General features: G+C 37.3%; 1 pseudogene; it reads left to right on the top strand.

Annotated features, from left to right (window-relative positions):
• Positions 1 to 8,787: 8,787 nt before the first annotated feature.
• Positions 8,788 to 19,492, top strand: LOC143661220 (immunoglobulin kappa variable 4-1 pseudogene; annotated as a pseudogene).
• The last annotated feature ends 2,586 nt before the right edge of the window (positions 19,493 to 22,078 follow it).

Consider the following 22,078-nt stretch of genomic DNA (forward strand, 5'->3'; position numbering starts at 1 on the left):
CAATATTCACTCAGCTATACTAAGGAATCCTTCCATGTGTTTTTAAAACTGTTTTAATTTTGGAATAATTTTAGTTTTTTTCTTGTGAGGAGGCAAAAATTGTACAATGTTCTTATATACCCTCAACCATTTACCCCTAACTCCATATTATGTAAAAATAGTAAATTTATCAAACTAAGAAATTTACATTGGCACACTGATATTCACTAAAATTCAGACTTTATTCAGGCTAACCATTTGTTTTCTCATGTCCTTTTCTTTTTTTTAGGATCCAATCCAGGATACCACATTGCACATCATTTCCGTGAATTTTTATAGCAAAATTATATGATCTTTAGAGAAGAATGTTATGGTGACTGGTAATGCAGTGCTCCAATCTGAAATGAACAGAATAAAATTGCATTCTTTGCATCAATATTGTATGAGTTTGTCCGCCAATCTCACTATTGTATGATTACTGATGAGCTTTTGCTTTTATTTTAATAATTATCCCACTCATTACATTCACTCATTCATACAAAGAAATAGTTGGACAGCTTCATCTCCCTCCTACATTGAGGAAAGGGAATCCCACACACCATGAACAGTTATTTGAGCACCTGACACATGGTAAAGGTGGCTGCATGTGACTCAGCCCTTATAACTCACTCAGTCTGATGAAATGTCTGCAACAGGGACCCTTTATGGTATGCAATAAGATGAGAGAAAATAAAATTATATATGACACCAAAAGCAAACCAGAGAAGGTAAGAAAAGTGTGGAGAAATAAAGCAAAATAAAATAAAAACAAAAGATGAAAGAAACAGGAACAATGAATACAAAACGTAATTTCTCTTTCAATTTTTTTCTTTGATGCAATATTTTTGGGAGCATACTGCTTACTCTCCATATATTATTTATATTTCCAGCTCTCCAGTAGTTATTCATTTCCTGCTTCACTTCATTATGATCAGAGATAGCACTTTGTATAATTTTAGTCTTTTCAAATGTATTAATACCTGCTTGTACCACAGCATGTGGTCTATCCTGGAGAATTCTCCATGAGCACTTAGAAGAATGTTTATAGTGCTCTTTTGGTATTCCATGATCTATATATGTCTGTTAGATCTATGTTATTTATCATATTATTTAAATTATTTTTGTCCTTGTTGATCCTCTGTTTAGATGTGCTATTGCAGAGAGTGGTGTGTTGAAGTCTCCCACTATAATTGTAGAGGACCTATTCCTCAACTTCAGTTTTGCCAGGGTTTGTCTCGTGAATTTGGGCCACCTTGATTAGGTATATACATATTTATGATTGATATTTCTTCCTGGTGAATTGTCCCTTTTTCTAATATATAGTTTCCTTCTTTATCCCTTCAAGCATTTTTGCATTTAAAGTCATTTTTTTTCTGGTATTGGTATACTTTCCCAGGTTTTATTTCATTAATGCTTGTGTGAAATATCATTTTCTGTCCTTACACTTTTGACTTATTTGTATCCTTTTCTCTAAAATGAGCCACTTTTAAAAAGCCAGAAGTCAGATCTTATATTGTATCCATTATGCCAATATGTGTCTTTTTCTTGAGGAGCTTAATCCATTAACAGTCAATGTCATTACTGTGAGTCACCATTAGTTCAACCATTTTATCTTTTGGCTTTTATTTTTCAGATCTAGTATGTATCTCTCTTTATCCATTTTTAATATAAAAAGTGTGCATACTTGAATCTGTTAGTTACCCCAGAAAAGCTATGCTCTCCTAATCCATTATTGTTGGTAGGATGTTTTGATTAAGTTATTTCCATAGGCATAGGGCCCACCCAATTCAAGTTTCTGGTTAATGACTTTTTCTGGAGTCCTTTAGAAAAAAAGGCAGAGACATTTTACAGAGAGGTCAGATGCAGAAATGCCCAAGGAGGCACAAGCAAGGACACAGAAGGTCAGAGAAAGAAGAGCCAACAGAAATCACCATGTGCCCTCCCATGTCACAAGAAATACAGATGCCATCAGCCTTTCCTCAGAGTCAGCATTTGGTGTCTTTGGATGCCTTCATATGGACATTTTTGAGTTTAGAACTATAAATTTCTAACTTAATAAATCCCCTTGGTTAGAGCCAATCCATTTCTGGTATATGGCATTCTGTAAACTTTAGCAAACTGAAAGCGTTTGATTTGCATATTCTTTGAGTCACATATTTTTGTCTTAAACATGGATGGAAAATATTTAATCATCATGTTCCCAATATTCTTCTTGGCCCTTTACCCTCCTTTCCTCCCTCTCAGACACCTATGATGCAAATTTTTGCATGCTTTGTTTCGGAAATCATTTCCCTGAGACTCAGTTCAAAATTTTCCATATTTTGCTTCAGTTGAGACAGTTTGGACATCTACTAATCACCTCTCTCCATGTATCCTCTGTTATATTATCAGGAGATTACTGGATCACCAGGATCTGCCTTTTCCATAGAGATAGATGCTCATGACTGAACAATCAAAGCTGCAGCTCTGTCCTCTGCTATGTAAGATCAGAGAGTTTTCTCCCATGATGTGTCAACTACCAGTTCCCTGTGCCTTCTTGACATAAGCATTTCTATGTTAACTTCCCTCAGTGTCCTTCATGTCTTCTGCAATTACATCCCCTCCTGGCCATCACCCTCCAGATCAATATCAAGATGTAACTCTGATCTTCTCACGTCAAAATTCCCACCAGAGAACTTGTCTGCCTGTCTCCCTCCTTCCCTACTGCATCCTCGGTTCCAGCCAGGCCTTTCTGTTCAGGATTTTCTGCTTGTGCTTGTACAATCCTGTCCCAGGTCTTCTCATTTCTATGTTTTCTTTGGAAACAAAAAATATTTTTGAAAGATAGAAATTTATTACTCTAAGTCATTCTCTTGCTATTAAAGGCCATTCCCCAATTCTCTAACTCTAATTATAAATGTGTGCAAATCCCCCCATGACTTTGTTTCTTCAGGTATCAATTTGTTTTTTACATCTCTGATAGTTCCTTGCTGTGTGTCCTTTAGTAAATGACCTAACTTCTAGAGGAAATTTTTTTGAGATGTATCATAGGTATAAAAATTATTCCTATTTTGTATGATACTTCGAGGCAAAATGGGTCATGACACATAAAATGCTTTGAGCAGCACCTGACATGAAAAAATATTTGGATATAACCATTAATAATGTTTTCATGTCTCATTCAAAAATGCTTTTGAGTGTCCATTAATCATTAAGTTTTAATGATTAAATTATATTTCTGTAGCTGCTGTAGCAAATTACAAGAAACATGATGACGTGAAATAACAAAAATCAACTCTCTCACAAGTTAGGAGGCAGAAAAATTGAAATCAGTATCACTAGTCTGAAATCAAGGTGTCTCTAACCACACTTCTTTGGGATTCTTCTGGGAAGAATATATTCCTCACCTCCATCAACCAATTATGGCTGCAGAACCTCTTGTTGTTTTATTTTTTCACTACATTTCTCCAATCTTCAAGTCCAGCATCTTCAAATTTCCTATGCTCTGCCCTTCCATTACCTTCCCTTCTGAGATTTTGTAACACCTATGTGTGCCAGGATTTATGACCAGGTATTTTCAGGCTATTATTCAGTCTCCAATGTGTATCCTTCAGCGCAAATGTATTCATTTATCCCACATGCAAAATACATTCTCTCCATCCCAACGTGCTCAAACATCTCAACCCATTGAAGATGCAGTGCTATTGCAACACCTCACCTAAATAGCATCAGCTCAAAATTCTCAAATCATCATCTAAATCATTGATATCAAGTATGGATGACACTCTGAGTGGGATTAGTTTTCTAGCAAAATTCATCTCTATGTGTTGAACAAATAAATAGAAAACAAGTTTATGGATTCCATGATACTATAGTGGGTACACACATAATAGATTTGGAAAGGTTCCCATTCCAAATGTGTTAATAATAGCTGCATTTAAGGAACACATTTCACATGTGTTTAAACACACATGTTAAAATACACACAAGCACAAACACATGCACATACAATGTAACTGAATAGGGACTTCTACAATGTTGATCGTAAATAAAAATGAAGTAGTTCACTCCATGCCTTGTCACTTTGGTGTCAATTATAGGTTAATTTCCAGAAATTTTAGCCCTTATAGAATTATTTATAGCAACCCATATGTCCCAATTGCTAATGAACTTATGGAAAGAAATTCTGTAAATTTTTATCAAATGCTATTCAAAACCATTTTAAAATGTAAATTCCAATTATTCAAGGACATAGAAAAATCTCAATTTTGCTGACCTTAGCCACGTGCACTTATTCAAAGCAAAATTTTCACCAGATAGATTCTAAATGCAGGCAGGAAGACAAACAAACAAATACAAAAACCTAGAACATATTGAATAGTGGAATATTTGGATAAACAATTCATTTAGATTCTCCTTCTGTTTTGTGGAATGCAAAACACTGGGTATCACAGGGCTGTTTGCAGTCTTTAGAGTCATGCATTCTTTATGTTGACACTAGTGGGAATGTGATAATTCCCTTCATTTGGGGCTACAGAGGTTTGGATCCCAAGGAAATGTCTATGATGAATTTTTTCATTGAATCAGAAGAGGGTTAATATGATTTTGGATGTGGAAAAAATAATCAGCAGCACAACTTGACTGATCTTAGACTAATCCATTTAGGAAACACTCTGAGCAGAAGACAAAAATGTAGAAAGTAATTGCATTAAAGCTTGTCATGCCCATGAACCTCTGGGAAAACCTTTGCACCCATCCATTGTGACACATACCCTGGTTAGAATAGTTCTGTTCTAAGGGATTGCATTTATACCAAATGTTCCAAAAAGTGAGGAAGATCAGGGGTCAAAGAAGGATGTTTTTCAAACACTGCCCAGTCTCACTTGCAAATAAAATGTTGAGCATCAGAGCAAGATCTGTAATGTCACTCCAGATGACATCTGGCTTTAGAGAATTGTTAACACTTTACATCACCTTCGGCAGACCTCACTCGGTAGCAGTATTGTCTCACTCAGCATTTCCCAAGCAATAGGCCGTGTTTTTGTGCTGTTTTCTTTTAATTTTTAAAATTTATTTTGGAATAATTTCAGACATGTAGAAAAGTAGCAAAAATAGTACAAAGAATTCCTGTGCAGCCTCACCCACTTCCTCCTGATGGTAACTTCTTACATAATCATGGTTCATTTTTGAAACTGCACTGTTTATATTGGTAAAATAATAATAACTGGAGTCCAGACTTTATTGGGTTTAAGCAATTCTTTTCTAATGTATTTTTTCTGTTAAAAGATTCAAAGCAGCACAATATGTGGCATATGCTTTGTGTGAATTTGTTGAAAGAATGTTGAGTGTCTTACACAAGAACATATTGGTCAATGCTAATGCAATGTTCCGATTTGAAATGAATAGCAGAGTATTTTAATCTATACATGAATATTTCATGTACTTTCAAACAATCTAATTATTTTTGTATGAACAATTAGCTTTTCCTTCTTTGGTAACAATTTGATAAATCATCACATGCGCTCATGCATCCAAAAACACAATTGAGCACTGCAGCTACAGTGGGAATGAGAATTATATTGACCACAATTTTTTTGAGAATGCGGATGCGTATTAACACTGTCTGTGTGTGTTAATCAACCCGTATAACTCCCTTAGCTTGATGTTGTATCTGCAACAGAAGCACATGATGAATTTCCCTACGTAAGGGTGGGGGTAGTGTGAGTAAATATATAGGGCGCAGAGTGGCTCAGTTCTTCAAGCAAAGTTCCAAGATCACTCCCCTCTATGACCGATTCCTGCTTGGAATTCTATCAGTATGAGAGCATGATGATATAGTCAAGAATATACTATATCATCAGTTACAGTTCTGACCATCTTTACAGCTAATTCTGTTCTTCCTTGTGTTTTCATAGCCCAATATTCAGCCCTTATTCTGTGGATGTGATCTAATGACAGGATATCATTCATGGATAGAAGTGGTTAAGACAAGCTCATTGTACTGGAGGAGAGAGGAATCAGCATCCCTCAACAATGAAGTAAATCGGATGACAGTTTCTTCTCTCTGGGTTCAGGAAGCTCTTTGAACATGAGATCAAATGATAAATACATATTAGTATTTATTAGTTAATAACCAGTGATCAGTTCCTTAGTTCTCAGTGGTGTAGGTCATGAGTCTGGCTGAGCACCTTGTGAAGTCTTCTCTGGTCAGGGTCTTAGGATAAAATCAAGGACTCAGTGAGGCTCTGTTCTTTCCAGAGCTTGGAGTTCTCTTCCAAGCTGATGTGGTTGGACAGAATCAGTTTCCTTGGTGGTAGGATTGAGACCCTATTTCCTTCTGGGCTGTGTGTCCTCATCTCCTATAGGATGCCATCATTCTTCTGCCATGTGGCCCTTCAATCTCCATAGTCAACATCAGATATTTTCTGCCATGTCACATTCTAACTATCTATGAATTATACTGAGTTCTTCATCTCTGGCCAGTACAGCATGATATGCAAAGGGCTCCTGTGAAAGGGTCAGGCCCATTTGAATAGTTTCCCCTTGTTAATTTCAATAGATTTTATTTTATTTGCAATCAAAGTCAAAAGATTTCATTAAATATGCAAACAGTTCATAGCAGAATCTCAATTAGTGTTTGAACAACTGGGATAAGGTTTGCATTTGCCAGCAGCTGGGAAACTTGAGGACCCTCTTAGAGTTCTACTTACCTCAATGCTCTTTTTATGTTTTATCAAGTATTGTTTTGCTCCAATTTTCATTTTTGGAAGTGAAGATTTGGGGAAAACTTAAATTCAAAAAATCATGATATAGCTTTAGAGAAGATGATAGAAGCTTTATCTTTCCAGCTGGCACAGAAAGGGTAATGATTCTACATTACCTACATTTTCACAGTTAATTCTCATAAAATGACATAGAAAATATCTGTCAAATAAATATTAATTCTGACTCATGTTCCATGGAATCTCACTGCAGTTAATCTAACCCTCAGCTCTCCTCTAGACTTTAATGGACATCTAGAATCAAGCCCTTGTCTGCTTTTCACAGTTTTGACTTTGTTAATCAACCAAGACCACGTCCTGTGCATTTTGGCAAGTGCTCTTCCCTGAGTTTTATAAGCCAAGTCTCTATTTATTTATGCATGAGGTCAACTACCTACTCTTCAGAGAGGACATTTTCATACATTTTGTGTGGGCCCCTGATGCCATCATTCACATGACACAACCTGTTTTATCACCATGTTGTCCATGACAATCTCAAGGTTTTTAATGCATGTAGGCACAAGGAAGGAGCCTCTATTGTACTGAGGCAAGAAAATGGTCAATTACAAAGTAGAAATTTAAATTAAGAATAGATGTATATTAACTTCATGAAAAAGCAGCAAAAATAAACCATGAGGGAGGAGGGCAAGCATGAAGCAAGTCCTGACATCTTCAAAACCCATATATGTGGTGGACCAAGAACACGGTGGACCTTTGACTGAATTGAAATGTCTTCTTGGGGGTTTTAGTCTGTGCCACCCATTCCTGAATGCCTGGAAATTGCATCGTCACCTAACCTACTGGATTCATATGGAGAAAGCTAAGGAAAAATAAATCTATCATTAATTAGAACTGAAACAATATCTGCCTTAGTATGTGCCACATTAAGCAAAACTTCTTGGTGGCAGAAGGGTGGTTGCCTTGCAGGAAAAGTGGAAATTATGAAACAGGAGGGATTATGTTGCGTATAAGATTGCTAAACTGTCTCACATTTTATCTCTTCCTCTGACTCTGTGCATGATGAGGGATGACCATGAAATGGACCTGGATGCACTTCACCCCACTTGTCCTGTATCAACAGCTTTGCAGCAGGGGGGAAATCTCAGAGAAGCTAGATATGAGAGGCTGAGGGTATGTCCCTTGTTCATTGTCTGTCTCTCCCAGGTAAATGAAAGTTTAAGAGGTCAGGGGTTCTGTTTCATTTTCTCATAATTTAAAGTCCTAGGTGTAGAAAGGTTTATATTGCTATTTGAATAATTCTACACATTTTTTTTATTTTGGGAAGGAGTGAGTAAAGAACCTATTCTGAGACCCTGGGAAGTGGGGATATTTTCCATATTACTATGATATGGTGCATTTCCCTGTAGACTGGGAATCTCTTCATTTATGATTTGAAAACTCATGTTCTAATGGGCAGCATCAAGGTTAACATTTATGTGTCTGTTGACACATTTTTGAAGACATTATTTGGGTTGAGAGCAGTATCAGAGGACTGGTTGTGGACATATTGAGATGACTTTGAGATGTAGAAAAAGAATTTCATATATGTATTTAAAATTCAAAATAGACTGAGACAGATGCATAATTTATGCACTATGTCTTCATTCTAACCCATGATATGAATATATTCCACATAGTTCCTGCTACCATATTTTTAAAGTTCATTTATGTTCATATACTTCACACTAACACATATATTCAATTACAAATTTAATTTAGGTACACAAGATCATTGCAGGAAGTTTGAAGCATAAAGTGGATAGTAAAATATTTAATATTTCATAATTTTGCTAAGGTTTGTTGAAAAGTATAGTTTGCAGTTGATTTCTGGGATGTTTGCAGGACTACGCTCACATTTCCTGTGGCAAGGTTATTTTGTCCACTTCCTTCCGTTATCTGTCTTCACAGCTCACTGCACAGTGTGTTTCCCTTTATACCCTGTGCTGATTTGCATAGACTCATGGAGAATGGGATGCTCCTCAGACTCTATTAATGGGGATTCCCTGGAGAAGGGGCCTGAGTGCATCGGATGGTGAGCAAGATGCTGTCACAGTCCCAACTCTTCATCCTCCTGGGGGTCTGGGTCTCAGGTGAAAGCTTCAGAAGAGCAAGGTCTTTATAAAGCTGGAGAGATGGTTTACCCACGCAGAGTGTACAGATTGTTCCATCTCAAACAGATCTGATTACATATGATTAATGAGTAAATTTCCTTTTGGGTATATAATTTATACATCTGTGATTTATTATATGTTCTTTTTGGCCTGCAGACGCCAGTGGGAACATCGTGATGACCCAGTCTCCAGCCTCTGTGGCTTTGACTCCAGGAGAGACTGTCACCATGAGCTGCAAGACCAGTCAGAGTCTTTTGTACAGCTCCAACCAGAAGAACTACTTATCCTGGTCCCAGCAGAAACCAGGAAAGTCTCCCAAACTACTCATCTACCTGGCCTCCACCCGGGCATCTGGGGTCCAAGAACGATTCAGTGGCAGTGGGCCTGGGACAGATTTCACTCTCAGCATCACTGGAGCCCAGGCTGAAGACATGGCCAGTTATTACTGTCTGCAAAGTAGACATTCTCCTCCCACAGTGCTTCAGCCTCGAAAACAAATCTCTCCCAGCTGTAGGGCACTGAGTCCTGCAGCAGCAGCTGTTCCCCTCCTCCTGCTTCTTCATATTGAAACTTTTTGTCTAGTAGCTAGGCCTCCTGTCCTACTTTTTTCTTTAGTTGACTCAGTCTTTCCTTCAAGCCTTCCTTGTCCTTGTTACTGAAGTATTTATCCTCCACCTCCTTTCTTACTGCCCATTTCCTTTGCTACTTCTCTTTCCATTATACTCATTCCTTCAAAGATAATTCTGCCATCCATTAACACTGTCACTCTTTCCATGATCTCTGATTGACTAAATTCATGGCTTTTATATGTGCTATAAGTGGAATATTTTGGAAAATATTTAATTAACATGTTTATTTATGCTGCATAAACAGGAAAACTTCATGTGAACTAGCTTATTTCTGCACAACTTTCTCCAACACACTGGTTTAAGACTTTCAGTTTCAGGAACTATCTGAGAAAGCCAGAGCAGTGTAAACTGAACACATCTACATAATGATTCCAAAAGTTGATATTAAAAATTGAAAGGCTTTAAAAATATTACCAATTGTTTACTATTTGTCAGATAAAAAGGTTAATCCTTCTATTCTAGTTGTTGAGAAAGAAAATAAGCTCACACATAAGCATAATATATCCTATGTCATTTTGCTATGAAGAAAATTAAAGGTGAGGGGAAATATTTTCTCATAGTAAGAGAGGGTAAGTATTAAAAGAAAATGGAGTATAGAAATGATCCCTGAAAGTATAGTATGTAGAATGGAATGATATCTTACTGTTTTCTTTGTTTGTTGTTAATTTTTTAAATTAATAACAAAAAAGAAAGAAAAGAAAATGGTGTATAAGCTATTGCCACATCATCAACCACCTCAAAAAATTCAGTGCTTTGTATGAAAAGCATTTTCAAAGCTGTCTTGTTGATTGGATAGCTCTGTTGATATTGGTAGGCTTGACTCATCTTGACTGGGTTTGTCCTAGTATGTCCAGGTAGCTGCCAGGCCCCATTAGACCTCCCAGACCTAGAAAGGCACAAACATATTTCTTGTCTTTCACATGACTTTTATTGGCCATCAGCTTGGCTTTGAGTTGATTGGTCCACATCTCTGCATCTTCTGCCAGAATAGTCCTTGCTGATTCTGATGACTCTTGTCAGGTTTGCAAGAGAAAATGTAAAAGCTTAAAAGGTTAATTTAAGCTTATACTCCATTCTCTTGTTCAATGTAATTCACATGACCAGATTGTATTAAATGAGAGGGCAAGTTGCTATGCTTGTTTATGAGAAGGCTACAGAGATACATTTCAAAACAAATGGATCATGGGGGCGCAAGTGCATTTCAGTGGTAAAATTCTTGCCTACCATGCAGGAGACCTGGGATCAATTCCAGGCCAATGAATTTCCCCACAGACAAGCAAACAAAGAAACAAACAAAGAAACAAAATTCAAGAAATGTTGGTGCAATAATGGAATACTCACATGGAAAAATAATGAAATGTGACTTCCAATATACAGCATACAAAAAAAAAAAGAAATGGATCTAGGGAGACATCAAATATTTGGGAGATTATATCAATTGATCCACCACAGAGGGCCCCAGGGAGTGGACTGAGAGGGTATGATGTGTTTAACATCAGTGTTGTGGACATGAGAAGGTACTGCTGCAGACATGCAGTGCCACTCAGGGACAGAAGATAAAATGATGTGGTAGTAATTTGTAACTGTGATAGTTGGATAGACTGTGCAGCTTTAGCATTAATTTCATATCCTATTTTAATGTCATAAATTTTACTAAATAGAGTGATGATTTGGTGGAAAAACTATATTTGTAAGCTGGGAAATAGGTCTTTATCTGGAACATAGTAGAGCAGAACCCAGAAGCTCTGGGCTGGTGAAACCATCTCACAGCTTCTCTTCTCACTGATGTTCTCCAACCCCCTGAAAAGGCTCCATTCATGAGGGTCAGATCATCAGAGCTGAGGCAAGGGGCTGCCTCAGGAATGTTCTTTTAAAGAAAAAGAGAGGAGATTTCTGAAGCCCTGGGATGGGTTAAAATATTATAAGCTCTCATTCCTTACTTACATTTTGACTATGAGAGGAGACAACACCTTTTGCCTGGGATTCTCTAACAAGCAAAAGGGAGTTATATTGATATTTTAGCAGTGCTGGTACAGGTGCTCAAAACAGAAATATGTTCATGATGACACACAAAAGAATATATGTGGAAATTTTCTGAATTCTAAATCATGAAATTTAAGCATTTACTGACTGAATTCTCTCTGATGAGGGCAGGAATAGAGGTTTCTATTATCCAACGTCCCATGACTGGAGTCCACTGCAAATGGGCCATCTGGATTGTCTGCTGTCCATCTGTGCTGACAGTGGCAGCATATGAAACTATTTCTGTGATTTCTTGGACTCCATACATGCCATCCTCATTCCAATATATTTTGTCCACCATGTTCCCTAGACTCCTCAAATCTGTAAACCATGGATGTTGCTTGCCATTTCAGCTTTACCTTAGAGGGGCCCCAACACATTACTGTTGTTTGCATCCAAATCCTTGCCCAAAATCAAAGAACAAAAACTGGACCAGACAGTGTCAAACAGGCCACAGTGACTTTATTCAGGGCCATTTATAGTGGGTTATGGGGAGTAGAATTCACCTTTGTTTAAACAAAAGTCTATATGCTTTACAATGACTTTGCGTATGTTGGAGGAAAGGCATTATATTCTTGCTGTTGGTCACAAGAGTGCGAGATGGATTCACTGAAGTTTCCTTTTGGACCACTTGGTTGGGAATAGTTTCCTTTGAGGTACTCAGGCTGCCTGGATCCTGTAAGGGCAAAGAGACAGGAGGAGGGAGAAAAGGAGCTACCATGTTACAAATCTCTAAGGTATGGGAACTTGAGGGGCAATTCCCAGTATGTTGGTATTTAGAATAGTTAGGGTCTGAATGTGCCACTTGTTTCCTTTTATTCCCCTTCAATTCCAGTTCTTCTTCTCCCACAGATGGCTTCAAAATGGTGAGGTAGAGGGAGTCAGTGGGAAAGGGGCATGAAGGAGCAAGGCTGGCAGCTTGGTCAAGAGATGGAAAACAGTCTTTGTCAACAACAAAACTGTGTTTTCATATATGACTGCACTAGATGTCCATCAGGTTCTTTTCCCAGGGTATTTATTTCATACTAAATGCTTTACACTTACATTAAACCTAGATTATTTTATATACTGCATTAAACAATTCATTATTCTATTTTAGAGCTATATTTGCAAATGAGTTTGCTTTTCTGCATTGATTTTTCTTTTCCTTTTGCATATATTAAATAAACTCTAATTGAGAATCTATTATATACCAAGTACACTTCTGGATGTTTGCTCTATAATAATAGTAATAACCAATTTAAAACATGAGCCTGTCTCTCAGAATTTAAGTTTTAAGGGGTAAAAGATATCAATAAAAGAATGTCATAAAATGCAAAGCTTTTTAGGATATGTATGCATGAGGCCAACAGGGAATACCTTCTATATTTGCATGTGTGTGCACTTACCTTAATGCAATGGAAAGGTTTGGTAGGTTTTTAAGCAGACAGGTGACATGACTAAATTTGCCTTTTTGAAAAATCACTCAAGTTTTAGTGGAGTTAACTTTTTTTAAAAAAAGAATAAATAAAAGATGTAAGAAGACCAGTCAGGAGGTTATTTCAGGAATCCAGGAGAGACATGTTGGTGGCTTGGTATAAAGCCATGGCAGTGGAGTTAAGAAGAAGTGGATATGTTGGGGAATATGTGGTTGTAAGATTGACAGGAGGTGGAGGTGAGTGCTGAGGTAAAGAGTGTTGTCAAGAATGACTCCACTGATTCTGGCTTAGACAACAGGATGTGTGCTGCTCCTTCCCTTGGGTGGCATTGGGTGGGGTTGGCTTGTGTGGAGGTGTAAAGATCATGAGATAGGTTCCAGAGATACTGAGCTGGAAGTGCCAAAGAGACATTCAAGAATGTTCGACACCAGAAGAGAAGTTTGAACTGTAAATATAAATAAATTGGAACAACATAAAACTGTTCTATCAACTAACAGGAATATTGATAGAATTAAAGCTTTCCTCTAATCAGTTTATTTCTTTTTATTAATTTACTCATCAAATGCTAGTTGACCAAATACATTGTCAAATACAATGGTTGGGTAATTTGAGAATATTATTTTTCATACATAGCAATAAATGTGTGAAGTTATGTGTATCATAGATTTGTATTCAATATTTTATTATAAAATATGGCAATGAAAATTGCATAAAATGCACACACATAGATATTTTTGATAAACAACAACCTAGCAGTCACCAAAATCTCACCATGACCTGGCACATTTCTGCCCCGCATCCTACTCAAAGCCACTCCTCCCTTATCAGCTATAACACTCCCTTCTTCATTCTCTGAATCTCGTAGAATCACTTTCTTGATTCATATTTTTAAATTCCAGACAGATAGTACTAAACCATATAGTTTTGCTTGTTACAGAACTTTATATAAATAGAAACATCCTGAACACATTATTTTGTTGCTAGCATATTTCATTAGATATTCATTAAACAAGTATTTTGTTGTACGCATCTGCAATTTATTCACTTTCACTGCTGAACAGAATTTCACTGTGTTAATCCACCACAATATATCAAATCAACACTTTTTTAAACAGTTTTCTTCACACACCATACATTCCATGGCCTTGAGGGTCCCTTTGATGCGGCCACTGTGGGCTCCAGGCCTGTTGCCTGCACCTGTGTCCCCACTCCCTCTGCACACCTGCGCTCTGCCCCTACCTGTGGTTCTCCTGTGCCCCTCCCATGCCTGGAGTGTTCCTTCCTGTTGCACAGAGATTGAAGACCAGCTGTGGCCTATGTAATTCAGTAAATTTCCCTGCAATTCAGGGGACTGAAACTGCATCTTCTCCAAGAAGGTCTAAAAGCCAGTCTTGGGGAGGGACCCCCATTTTCCTGTGTTTCTCACATTGTGTTTCAGATGTGAGAGCAAACCTTTACCTGCAGTTTAGGGTCCCATGTGGCTTTCTCTTACATCTCATACTTACTCCTCTATCATAGTTTAATAATTCTTTATATTAAACTTCCCCTTTCCTATCTGTTGATGTTCTTCTAAAATCCGTCTTCTTTTTTCAGGATCCAGTGCTTCTAGTATTTTAAATTCTGTGGTGAGTTTATTGTTATCTGTGGAACATTATGTCTGGTAGGAGTTTACTTGTGCTTTTCAAAAGTGGAGCATAGACATGAAATTACTATTTTAAAAGTGTATAGATGTTTTTAAATCTTCTTTTATTTTTGATCTCTAGCTTAATTTCCTGCAAGTCAGAGCACTCAATATTTTGAAATGTGTTCATGTCCGTTTTCTGTCTTTACTGATGAGCTTTTTTTTGAGTGCATGGCCCAGACAATGAGCCCAGGTCTCCTACATGGAAGGCAGGCAGGAACTTTCACAGCTACGCTCCCCATGCACCCCTATGAGCATTTTTTTTGGTGGTTCCATGTGTGGCTTGAAGTGAATGTGTAAATCTTTTAATGTTTTCATGATATTTTCTGTTTGTTCTTCAGATTTTCCTATATTTATTAATTTCTCCTGGTTGTTTATAAAGCTGGGGCTCTAACATACCACATTCATCTTTGTGTATTTATGCTTGTTCTCCTTATAATTGTTCAATTTTTGGTCTCCATATTTGAGGTTATTAGATGGGTAAAATTCAGCATTATTTTTTCTTCAGGGTGAATTGAAAGAACCATCAATGAAATGAAGTGTGTTACCTAGTAATGATTTTTGCATTAAAGAATATGCATTTATATGCTTTACTATATTTTTATAACTTCCCTTTCTTTGGCTAAGATTGTAATTTTATAAATATATATATATGTATATATATATATATGATTATATGAGTTTCCATATTTTACATTTGAGCTTTCTATTGCTTTATGCTGCTTTAGATGTGTCTTCTTTTAAGGACTATGATTCTGGGAGAGTGTGATTCATAAAATGTGATGAACTTTGTATTTTAACTGCAGAATCTGATATGCAAGATAATTACTAATATATTTATTATTTACTACCATGCTTTTGTGTTGATGGATAATTTTTATTACCCTTTCTTCTTCTTTTTTAGTGCCTTATATATAATCTGCTTTTAATTCTTTTAGTGGTTATTTCACAAATTATAACATACATAACAATATTAATGCCTAAGATTAATTAAAATCTTTGTGCTGGTTTCAAACTGTCATGCACCCCAGAAAAACGATTCTATAATCCTGATTCAATATTGCTTGGTGGGATCTTTAGACTAAATTGTTTCCATGGAGATTGGCTACAAGGGAACTGCAGATCCACAGTACAATGAGATGCCACCTCACACCTAATAGCTGCTATTAAATGAACAGTGAACTATAAATGTTGGAGCAGATGTTGAAAAATTGGAACACTTATGCATTGCTGGTTGGAATTTATAATGGCATAGCCAATATGGAACACAGTTTGGCAGTTCCTTAGGAAACTAAATATCGAATTACCCTATGACCCAGGAATAGCACTATTTGATATATAACCAGAAGAGCTGAAAACAGTGACACAAATAGACATTTGCACACTGATGTTTATAGCACCATATTTCACAATTGTCAAAAGATGGAAACAGTCCAAATTCCCATCAACAAATTAGTGGATTAACAAAATGTGGTATATGCATATGATGGAATATTATGTAGCATTAAGACAAAATGACATCTTGAAGACCATGACAGATGGATGTGCCTTGAGGACATAATGCTGAGTGAATTAAGTCAGACAGAAAAGAATAGATACTATATGACTCCGTTTTTATGACCATGGTAAAGGTCAAATTAGAGCTTTATGCTGTAGAATATAAGTGACTTAGAGATACATAGAAGCTAGAGATGGGTGAACAGTTAGCTAATGAGGGTGTTCCTGCCTGCTACCTGCCAGAATGCAATATACCAGAAATGGAACGGATTTTAAAAGGAGAAATTAACAAGTTGCTTGTTTAAAGTTCTAGGGCCAAGAAAATGTCCCGATTATAAACAAGTCAATAGAAATGACCAATCAAAGGTTTTATCCAGGGAAAGATACGTTGGTTCAAGAAGGCTGATGAAGTTCAAGGTTTCTCTCTCAACTGAGAAGGCACATGGGGAACACAGTCTGGGTTTCTCTCTCAACTGGAATGTCCCATGGTGAACATGGAATCATCTGCTAGCTTCTTCTCCTGGCTTCCTGTTTCATGAAGCTCCCCGGGAGGTGTTATCCTTCTTCATCTCCAAAGGTCGCTGGCTCATGGACTTTCTGCTTCGTGGTGCTGCAACATTCTCTGCTCTCTCTGAATCTCCAATTCTCCAAAATGTTTCATCTTTTATAGGACTTCAGAAACTAATCAAGACTTACCCAAATGGGTGTAGACACATCTCCCCTAATCCAGCTTAACAACCACCCTTGATTGGGATACACCTCCAGGGACATGTCTAATTACAGATTCAAACATACGGTATTGAATAGGAATTATTCTGTCATTACAAAGTGGAATTTTGATTAAAGAATGGCTTTTCTAGTGTCCATACATCCTTTCAAACAAGCACAGAGGGTGAACTCAAATATAAAGGGATAAATAGAAGAGCTGGTGGTCCTTTTGGGGATCTATAAGTAATATTACCATATTGAAGCTGAACAAGATTTAAAGGGGTTTATAGACCTATGTGTCCCAGTGATTAACATGAGAAATATGCATTAGCTCTTCAAGAACTTCTTCAAATGTCTGTTTCATGCACAAAGAGTGTCTAAGTCCAGAGTTCAGGAGGAAAACTGCAATTGCATGTGATGGGCTATGTTTAACAGGAAAGCATCAGCAGTACCACAGCAACAGTAGGGGTCAACAATGAGGGGAGTGACAAGAGTTAACCCTATTTCATGAGGAGTGTTTATTAGTTATCATTCTCTGGGGAACAATGAAATTATATAGAATTGAGAGTGTTGATGGAGTGTGGGCTTTAGGCAGTGTACATGACACCTAATGAATGCAGGTGGTTGAAGGATGCACTGACTGAGAAGTAGATTGTCTATGATGGTGCATACATATGATCGAATATTGTGCTGCTACAAAAAGGAACACAGTTGTGAGGCATGTGGTGATGTCAATGAACCTGTAGGACATTTGGTAAGACAAAATAAGCCTGAAACTAAAGAACAATTATTGAATGGTCTCCTTTGGAAAATACTTGCAAGAAAACAGAGGCCTAGATTGTAAGCTCTTATAGAAGACACATTTAGTCCAAAGAGGTAATTATTATTTCTGGGTTTTGAAAGACTGTTTTATATATATCTACAACCTGGTATTGAGAGATAAAAGGAAAGCTGAGCACATCAGGATTAAAGAATTTGAGAACACAGGGGTAAGGAAGACCTTATTTATATTTTAGAGCCGCACCTACTCTTTGAGACCAAAGGAAGAAAGGTTTATTCTGTCTAGAACCAAAATTTTCTGAAGCACTTAATCTAACTCTACCTTCTGAATAACTCACTGAACAATTGAAACACCGGGAACCCAGAAAAAGAATGAGGGCCTTTAAACCTGTATATCATAATGTAATGCCTGGATACATCCTAGAATATATTAAGCAGAAAGTTAAAAAATATTGGCAAAATCCCTTGAGAGATGGGAGAAAAAATATGGAACTATTACACTTTATCATCAGGGAATCCCCTGATACTGTGTCAAATATTAGGGATACCCAAAGCAATAGGCCAAGCCCTTGGTCTTGTGGTTTAAACTTGTGATGCTTACATAGGTAGTGGAGAAGCTTAGCCTGCCTATAGGTGTGCCTAAGAGTGACATCTGGAGGACCTGCTTAGTTGCTCAAATGTGGCTTCACTCTCTCTTCTTTGCTTTGTATGTATGTTATATTATAGAATAAAATATGTAAAAAAAAAAACTTGGAAATCGTGTTCCAATCATTCAAGGTAGTAGCAAAATCTCAATTTTGCTGACATTAGCTAGGTGCAATTATTAACAGCAAAATTTTCACCCGGCAGATACTAAATTTAAGGAGGAAGACAAAAAACAATGATCAATGAAAACTAGACCAAAGATTTGAATTGGAAATTTCATAGCTGAATTGTGGAATATTTGGACCAAGAATACAATTAGATTCTCCTTCCATTTTATTGGATGTAAAACATTGGTCACCACATAACTGTTTCCAGATTTTAGAGTCATTTATTCTTAATGTTGACACTAGTGGGAATGTGAGAGTCCCCTGCATTTGTCATGACAAAGGTTTGGATCCCAAGGAACTGCCTATGCTCAGTTGAGTGGTACTATGTTTTCTTAATTAAAAGCAAAAAATTAAATTAAATTAAATTTAAGCAGAAAAGGTTTAATATGATGTTTGATGTGGTAAAAAGAATCAGCAGGACAACTTGATTGATCTTGGACTGATCCACTAAAGAAAGACTGAGCAGAACACAGAGATGTAGAAAATAAATGCATTACAGCTGGTCATGCTCATGAACCTCTGGGAAATCCTTTGCATCCACCCATGGTGACCATGGTTTGAATATTCCTGCTCTAAAGGATGTGTTTTGGACCAAAGGATCCAATGAGATGTGGAAAATTGGGGTCAGAGAAGCACATTTCCATGTAATGTACAGCTCTCACTTTCATTTGAGATGCTGAATGTCAGGGTGAGATCACTAATGTCACTCCAGATGGGGAGTGGCTTTTGGGAATGGTAACTTACACTGGGTCATCTTTAACAGCCCTCACTTGGTAACACCACAGTCTCACTCAGCACTTCCCAAGCAGCATTCCATGTTTTTTATAACACTTTATTCTTTTGGTGTAACTTTGGATTTATAGAAAATTTGCAGAGACAGTACAGAGAATTCCTGATATCCTCACCCACTTCCTCTTGATGCTAACATCTTACATAAGCATGGTTCATTTGCAAAACTGAGCTATTTATACTGGTAAAATAATAATAACTGGAATACAGACTTTATTCAGGTTTAACCTTTTGTTTTCTAATGTATTTTTCCTGTTCTAGGATCCAAACCAGCACATGTCATATAAGCTTTCCATGAAGTTTTTACAAGAACACTGAATGATTTTAAAGAAGAACATCCTGATCTCTGTTAATGCAATGCTCCTATCTGAAATCAGTAGCACAGTATTTTATTTTGTACATGAACATTCTATGTGTTTTTCAACTAATCTCATTATTTTAATATGAACAATTAGTTTTTGCCTCTTTAGCAACAATTTTTCAAATCATCACATGCACTCATTCATCCAAAAAAGAAAATTAGCCCTTTAATTATGGGACTGCAGCTACAATGGGGAATGAACATTACATAAACCACAACAAGTGTTGGAGATTGACGCATGTTAAAGCTGCTGCATGTGAATTGACCCTTACAACTCACTTAGCCTGATGTTATATCTGCAACAGGAACACGTGTGCTGAGTGTTTCCAGGTGAGGGCATGAGGTAGGGAGAGCAAATGCACAGGCAGCAGAGAGGTTCAGGTCTTCTAGGGATGTCCCCAGTTCACTCCCCTCTATGACAGATTCCTGCCCAGAATTCCTTCAACTCTCTGAGAACATAATTCTTATAGTCAAAGAAGGGACAGATTTGGACCATCTTTAAATCTAATTATGTTCGTCTTTTGGTTTTCATAGCACAATATTAAGCCCTGAACTTGTGGTTGTGGTCTGATGACAGGAAATCATTTGTGGTGTAAGAGGTGTAAAATACATTCATTCTACTGGAGGAGAGAGGAGTCAATATCACCCAGTAAAGAAATAAATGAGATAGTTTCTTCTCTCTGGAGTCAGGAATCCTCATTTAATATGAGATTGATTGATAAACCCATATTAGATTTTTTATCAGTTAATAACCACTGAGAAGTTCATTATTTCTCAGTGCTGTAGGTCAGGAGTCTGACTGAGCACAGTGTGAAGGGTTCTCTGCTCCAGGACTTAGAAGGATAAAATCACAGTCAGTGAGGCTCTGTTCTTTCCAGAACTTGGAGTTCTCTTCCAAGCTGATGTGGTTGGACAGAATCAGCTCCCTGGGTCATGGTATTGTGATCCTATTCCCTTGTTGTCTGTGCCTCTCATCTCCTAGAGGCTGCCCTCATTCCCTGCCAACATGCCCCTCAACCTTGATACCCCACATCAGATATTTTCTACCATGTCAAATCCTAACTATCTGTGAGCTTTACTGAGTTCTTAGTCTCTGAGCAGTACAAAAGTATTTAAAGGGCTCCTGTGAAATAGTCAGGCCCACTTGATTGACCTACCCATCTTAATGTCAATAGTTTTTATTTCTTATGCAAATAAAGTCCACAAAATCACTTCACAGCCAAATATAATTAGTGTTTGAAGAACTGGAACATGGTTTGTACATGCCAGCACTCAGGAAACTTGAGAGCCCGCTTAGAACTCTACCTACCACAATGCTCTTTTTACCAAGTATTGTTTCACCCCAATTTTATTTTTGGCAGTGGGGGGTTTGGGGAAATTTAAATTTAAAAAATCACTATAAGACTTTAGAGGAGAGAATAGAAGCACTAGTTTCCCAGCTGGCACAGAAAGCATAATCATTCCACACTTCCCATTTCCTTGCCATATTAATGCACATAAAATGACCTAGAGAGTATCTGCTAAAAAAAATAATTAATTTGGACTCATGCACCATGGATTCTCACTGCACTTAATCTAATCCCTCAGTTTTTATCCTCTTTAAGGTTCCCCTAAGATCAGGCCCTTGTCTGATTTTCACAGCTTTGCTTGTCTTTTGTAATCATCCAAGACCACATCCTGTGCATTTTTGGACATGTTCTTTGAGCTTTGCAGGCCAACTCCCTACTTCATTCATGCAGCAGGTCAAATGACCATATTCAAACAGGACATTTCCATGCACAATGTTTCATGTGGACCCCTCTGCCTCAGTCATTTGTATGACACAACCTGTTTCATCTCATGTCATCATGTTCTTTAATAAATGTTGGGATAGGAAGGACATTCTACTGCATTGAAGCAGGAAACCAGACATTTATTAAGCAAAATTCATATTAAGTATGTATATACATATATATGTATATATATGTGCATATATATATGTGTATATGTATATGCATGTACATATCTATATTAACTTCATGGAACAGCAGGGAAAAAAACATGGAGATCGGGGCAAACATGAAGCAAGTACTGACATCTTAAAACCCATATACGTGGTGGACCAAGAACACGGTGGACCTGTGACTGACTAGGAATGTCTTCTTGCTGGTTTGGGTCTGTGCCACCCCATTCCTGAAGGCCTGGAAATGGCACCCTCACTTAACATAATGAGCTCACAGGGAGACAAACTATGGAAAAATAAACATATTATTAATAAGAATTAGAACAATACATGCCTTAGGATGTTCCACATTTTGGGAACTCCTTGGTGGCAGAAGGGTGGTTGCTTTGCAGGAAAAGTGGAAATCATGATACAGGACAGATTATGCTATGTACATAATTGTTAAACTGTCTCAATTTTTTCAGTCTCCCTCTGGTTCTGTTCATGGTGAGGGATGTCCTATGCAATGGACCTGGGTGCACCTTGCCCCATTTGTCCTGTATTAGCAGCTTTGCTACAGGAGGTAAATCA

Source organism: Tamandua tetradactyla, chromosome 17 (genome assembly GCF_023851605.1).
Source record: "Tamandua tetradactyla isolate mTamTet1 chromosome 17, mTamTet1.pri, whole genome shotgun sequence".
NCBI classification, from domain to species: Eukaryota; Metazoa; Chordata; class Mammalia; order Pilosa; family Myrmecophagidae; genus Tamandua; species Tamandua tetradactyla.